Raw genomic sequence first — 6,000 nt, 5'->3', positions numbered from 1 at the left:
CGGCAGGTGTGCGCCCCCCGCCTCCCCCCTCCGTGAGTCGGCTCCCCCCGCCCCTGCGCCCCGCCGGGGAAGCCGGGCTCCGCAGAGGCGCGGGATGCAGGGAGCTCCTCGAGGGGGGCGGGGGGCCCGTCCAACCCCGTCCTGGTCCCCGGCCCTTCCTGGGAGGAGCTGAGGTCACCCCGACTGCCCCCCCACACCGTCCCCCCCGCGGGCAGGCGGCCCCAGTCCCCGCGCTGACATTTCTTTGGTTGTTCATGTCACGGCCCTTCAGTCTGCGCAGTTTTACAAATGTGCTGGCGAGATGAAAGGCTCCGGGAACAGCGACTGGAGAGCAAGTTCGGAAAAGCTTTTAACTTCCAGCTCCCACAGACAAAGGGGAGGAGGAGGAGGGAGGGAGAGGAGGGGAGAATAGAGGGAACAGAGTAGAAGGATAGAGCGGGGAAAGGGGAAGGAAAGAGGGAGGGAGGGAAGGAGGGAGGAAGAAGGGAAGAAAGGAGGGAGGGCAGGGAGGAAGGAAGGGAAGGAGGCAAGGGAGGGTGGAGGGAGGGAGGGAAGGGAGAAGGGGTGAGGGAGGGAGGGAAGGGAGAAGGGGTGAGGGAGGGTAGGGAGAAGGGGTGAGGGAGGGAAGGAAGGAAGGGTGGAGAGAAGAAGGTAGAAAGGGAGAAGGGAGGGTGGGAGAGAGTAGGAGGGGAAGGAGAGGGAGGATGGGGACAGAGAGAGCCCCAGTAGGCCAGGCAGAGGGGAGAAGGAGGCTGAGGGGCAGAGGTGACCAGACAAAGGAAAGGGATAGAGAAAGACACACAGAGAGACTGGGCAAGCAGAGAGAGAGAGGGGAGAGGGAGGGGAGAGAGAGGAGAGGGAGAGGGGAAAGACAGCCGGAGAGAAGAATAGAGGGACAGGTAGAAAGAGACAAAAAAAAGAGACAGAGAGAAGGTGTCAGAAAGACCCAGAAACGAAGGCTGATGGAGAGAAGGAGGCAGAGACAGGGGTGGAGGTTGTTGGGAAGGGGAGACAGTGGCCAGTGGTAAGAAGACAACAGACAGAGATGAACAAGGCGGCAGACACACGGGCTGAGGTGAGGACAGCGAAGCGAGGCCCCGTGAGCAAGTGTAGCCAAGGAGAGAAGAGGGAGGGAGACAGGCAGAGCCTGGAGCCTACAGCAGCCTGTTCCCCACCCCCCCCACCCGGGTCCCTGCCCCCCCCCACACCTGTTCCTGCTCTCCAGGTGCCCTGGGGCAGGCCCTGCTCTTAAGGCGGTTGGACCTGGGAGTGATTTTGTCCCCAGGGGACATTTGAAAATGCCTGGACACATTTTGGGTTGCCACAAGGGGGGAGCACACTACTGGGGTCTAGTGAGTAGGGGCCAGAGATGCCATGAAACTTCTTCCCCGCGTGCGGGACGGCCCCCACAACAAAGCATTTCTCGGACCCCCAATGTTAATAGTGCCAGTTCCGGCAGGCCCCGGCCCCAGCCGGCCTCGGTCTGAACCCCAGCTCTGCCACAAACGACTTGTCTGGCCCCGGGCAACTTTTATAGTTTCCCTGTGCCTTGGTTTCCCCAACTACACATTTATAAGTTGGTTGCTATGAGAATCAAATGAAGTCATCAGCGTGCAGCTCTTGGCACCGGCCGACACATGGCATGTGCTCTCTAGACGCTAACGACTGCTATTATCAGCTCATCTGATCTGCGCAGCAACGCTGAGGTGGTGACTTGGCCCGCGTCGCCCAGCCTGCGTGGGCCACAGCTGCTCTCACGGGCTCTTGCTGCCCCCGTCACAGTGCAGCGGAGGTCGCTGCTCACCTTCTTCCCAGCCCGGGGTGCGGCCCAGAGCGCACCAGCCTGACCTCGCCGCTCGCCGGCTGTGGGACCTTAACGTCTCAACACCCTGTGCCTCGGTTTCCTCCTTTGTAAGAGGGGGCTCGTGCCAGAACCTGTTGTGCGAACTTAAAAGCAAAATCATGGCCCACAGCAAGTGCTCAGTCATCGCCGAGGCGGACCTCAGTGTGCGGCCGGAGCCTAGCAGGGTGCCTGGCACAGAGTGGCCGCTCAGAGACTTGTGGAGGAAGCAGGGATTGGAGAGAATGGTGGGAGTGTGAGAAGAGGAAAAGCAGCGGGAGATCTAATGAAGAGTCACAGGGAGAAGAGAGGAGAGAGATCAAAGAAAAGATGTGTGAGTAGTTCATCCAACACACATTTATTGAGCACTTACTGTGTGTATGCAGATGTGAAAGCAACAGTGTCCCAGGCCAGAACCACCTGTGGACGATTAAGTAGGTCTGAGCTCTGGGTGAACAGCGGCCGCCAGGGCCAGGCGGGGTCGGGTCAGGAAGGGAGGGCAGGGAAGGGCGGCAGCTGGAGCAAAAGGCCAAAGAAAGTGAGTCCGAGGGGAGAGAGAACAGAAAGTGAGAAGCCTCTGGAAGGGCTGGCCTCCGGTCTCGGAAAGCACGAAAGAGTAGAGGCTAAGAATAGAGAGGAGAGGGGAGGAGAGAGTTGGGGGGGGGAGGGCCAAACAAAGCAGGGCTGGGAGAGATCAGTGAAGGGGAATAAACCGAGAGAGGGACTTACCGGAGGGAACAGGCTAGCAGAATGGAGAATAAATCTCAAAATAAAAGTGTGATGGAGTTTAGAGGGAGGGGCAGCCAGGGGGAGAGGAGATTCCAGTCACCAGGGAGCAGGAGAGGAGAGGGACAGAGCAAGGGGATGGAGATGAAAATTAGAGAAGGGAGGAGGATAAGAGCAGGATGGGAGTGAGCTAGAGCCTGCGCCCCGAGGACCCACAGGGGCCCTGGCAGGTCCTGCTCCCTCTTTGCCCTGAACTTCAGCAGCTGATCAGACATTGGTCTGTGTCTGGTCAGTGACAGCAGGGCAGGACAGAGGTAGATGGTGGTGGTGTCCCCCATTACCCTGCACCCACTTATCTGACAGCTCTCAGGTGTCCCCCAACCCAAGACATAGGGTGGATGTATGGAAGTCGCTGGTCCTAGCCTACCTCATACTGAACAACCTCATGCTGGGAATGAGGGGTGGGGTCTCCTCAATTAGGCTGCGCCCTAGAGAGATGGGAGTGAAGAGGAAGCCATTGTAGCCAGGAGAAAGAAGCTGGGCGGGTCAGGAAAGACCTCTGGCGGCGGGCAGCTGGAGTTTCAAGAGAATGGGAAACCAGACCTGCTTGGTGTTTCAGAGCAGTGGGGAAGGTGGGGGTGGTTACTGGGAAGCTCTGGGGGCCAAGGGAGCGCTAAACTTAGGATAGGGCTGTCTTGCCGGCTTACTTCGTCGGTTGCAGGGAGTCCAGCATGCTCCCCCCCCCCCCCGCCCCCGGCCTCCCAAGAGGAAAAGCCGCAGTTCTCTTCATGGGACACCTGACCTAGCACCTTCCTGGGGACTGGACCCCGGCCTCGGTCCACGTCAAAGCGCAGTGACTGCATCTGAAACGGGCGGCTCGGTGCAGGGGCCTTTCTGGGCGGCCAGCCAGGGCGGCCACTGGAGAAGCCTGCCCTCACCCTCCCCTGCGCCCCCTCTCCTCTGAAGCCCGGCTCGCATAGGAGTGGGAGGGAAATGGGGAACCCTAGACGGAGGAAAGTCAGGTGAGGGGGAAGGGTCGGGTCTCTCGAAGCGCGACCTCGGGGGAGCTGCTTAGGCGGGGAGGGAGATTGTCCCCCTCCTGGGGGCGCTCCTTTCGCGCGGATCTGGCGCTGGAGGAAGGAGGGGCGCCGCCCCCCGCCCCCCGCCCCAGGGCTTTCCTGGGTCCGGGCCGCCCCGGCGCTGGCGAGCCTGGCCCCTCCCGGCGGGGGAGGGGCGCGACCCGGGCGGGGGGGGGAGGCGGGGGGCCTGGGCTCCCGGGCTGCGGGGTCCGGGCCCGGCGGCCGCCTGCGGCGCAGCGCTCCTGCCCGGCGGGCGCTGCATTCTCCGAGTCTCCACCAGAGGCTGCGGGAGGAAGGAAGGGATCCGTCCCTTGCACACTTCCCCCCTAGTCAGACACGCACACTCCCTCGCTCCCGCTCGCTCACTCCCTCGCTCTCTCGCTCTCTCGCTCACACACACGCGCGCACACGCCGCCGCGGCTCCCCCTCTCGCGCCCGCTCTCCCTCCGGCTCCTCCGGGCGGCCGCCGGGCTCCGGACTCGCCCGCCCGCCCGCGCCGGCTCGCCCGCCGCACGCAGCGTCCCGAGGCGGCAGGACTGGGGGCAGCCCCCGGCCGCTCCCCGAGGTAAGGGCGCGGGGTGCCGCGGGAGGGGCGGCCGCATCGCCGCCGAGGGGGAGGCTGCCCGGCCGGGAGGGAGCCCCCTGGCCGGCGGGAGCGGCCCGGCAGGCGGCGCGGGGGGCGAGCCTCCCGCCGCAGGGGGAGCCCGGGTGCCCGCGCCCGGCCCCCGCGCACCCCCTCCTCTCGGCGGGGCGGGCGGGAGGGAGTTTCCCACGTCCAAACTTTCCCCGGCGCGGAGCCGAACAGCCTCTCGGCCCGGAGCCCGCGGCCCCCCGCCCGCCCCCGCCCCCCCGCCCCGCCTGCCGCGCGCCGGGAGCCGCCGGGACCCCAGCGGGTCGCGGGGTGGCAGCGCCGGGAGCCGAGCCCGCGCGCCGAGAGGGGCTGGGGAGGGGGCGCGCGGTCCCTACCCGGGGGCCGGGACCCAGGCGTTCCCCGCGCCCCCACCCCCTGCTGCCGGGGCTCGGCTGCCCGGGCCCCTCCCAGAGGCGGGGTCCGGGGCCGGGAAATACCGCACGGCGCGAGCGTGAGCGCGCGGTGAGTGTGTGTGCGAGGTCGTGCCGCGTCCGGGGGCACCCGGAGGCAGACTCAAGGCGCGGCGACACGCACGGCTGCGGCCACCTCGTGGGGAGGGGGGGAGCTGGCCCACGGGGACCCCCGCCGGCCCCACCAGCGCGACCCCGCCGCCCTCGGGCCGTCGGATCTGCCGGCGGACCCGCGGTGAGCGAGGGGCCGCGCGCTGCCCTCTTCCCTAGGACCGGGCTCCGGGAACACTGCCCACTCCATGGAAGAAGGGTAGGGCCCGACGGCTTCACGTCCAAAGGGAGCGCCACTTGGGACTGACCCTCGGGGGCCGGGGCGCTGAGGGGGGAGTTGTGGATTTTGTGGGCGCGCTCGGTGCCCGGCGACCGGGGCCGGGACCCGTCTCCTTAGCGCCTCGAGACTTGACCTCCCCTCTTCCTCTTCTCTGGCACTGTCAGGCCCCTGCCCCAGCTGGGGCGCGGCTGGAGACCTCCAGGCCCGGCTGCGGCGAGAGGAGCTCACCGGGAGTCCCCCGAGGTCTCCCCGAGCTGCAGGGGCACCCCCTGGTGGCTGGCAGAGACGCCGCAGTTTGAAGCTGCCCGAAGGCTTCTGACACTCGTGCTTCTGGGAGGGTTCCCCCTTCTCAGTGGGCCCTTCCAGCCCTTCAGGCCTGGCCAGAGGTTGCGCCTGGCGACTCCGGTTTCTTTGGGTCTGATTCCAGCTCTCTCTGGGTCCCTGGGGCTGGTCAAGGTGTACAGCACAGGCCAAGGCCCATTTGAGGGCTTTGACCGCTGCCAGCCCTCCCTCCGGCCCTCTAGCGGGGTTCTGGATCTTATCCTCTTCCCCCTCTAGTCAGCGTCCCAGCCCATATCAGCATCACCGTGGCCTTGGAACCCACAGGCTCCTCCCTAACCACCGTGCCCCTCTGGTCCTCATTGGTACCCCCTATACTTGTCCATCGGTGCCCCCACTCCCAACTTACCCCTATCCTACAGCCCTTTTTGGAATTTGGCCTCTACACCTAAGACATCCTTCTGTCTTTGCTCACCTATGACCATATCTCTTCCCCTCATCTTCCATCCTGCCTGCCCCAGTTTCTCTCTGTAGGGATCACCTGTTCCCTACCACCCCGCACCCCGGCCTGCACCACAGCTACTTCTCCACTCTACCCCTACTCCTCTCCCTTCCCCAGTGTCTGGGACGCTCCTCTTCCGTTCCCCCTGGCAGGGAAGGCCATTGTCAACATGTAAATGCTGCTTCCTGAGGGTGTCTGTGTG

The 6,000-nt window shown here is 65.1% G+C and overlaps 1 long non-coding RNA gene across 1 annotated transcript in view; it reads left to right on the top strand.

Annotated features, from left to right (window-relative positions):
* The first annotated feature begins 3,883 nt into the window (after positions 1-3,883).
* The window catches only part of LOC144379172 (uncharacterized), a 52,850-nt gene continuing 50,733 nt past the window's right edge, over positions 3,884-6,000 (top strand). The window contains exon 1 of the long non-coding RNA XR_013441532.1: positions 3,884-4,210. This is a non-coding gene — a long non-coding RNA (uncharacterized LOC144379172). The remainder of the gene's footprint in view (positions 4,211-6,000) is intronic.

The sequence above is a fragment of the Halichoerus grypus genome, chromosome 10, assembly GCF_964656455.1.
Source record: "Halichoerus grypus chromosome 10, mHalGry1.hap1.1, whole genome shotgun sequence".
NCBI classification, from domain to species: Eukaryota; Metazoa; Chordata; class Mammalia; order Carnivora; family Phocidae; genus Halichoerus; species Halichoerus grypus.
Note: the sequence above shows the minus strand (reverse complement) of the source record. Positions and strands in the feature narration are given on the sequence as shown.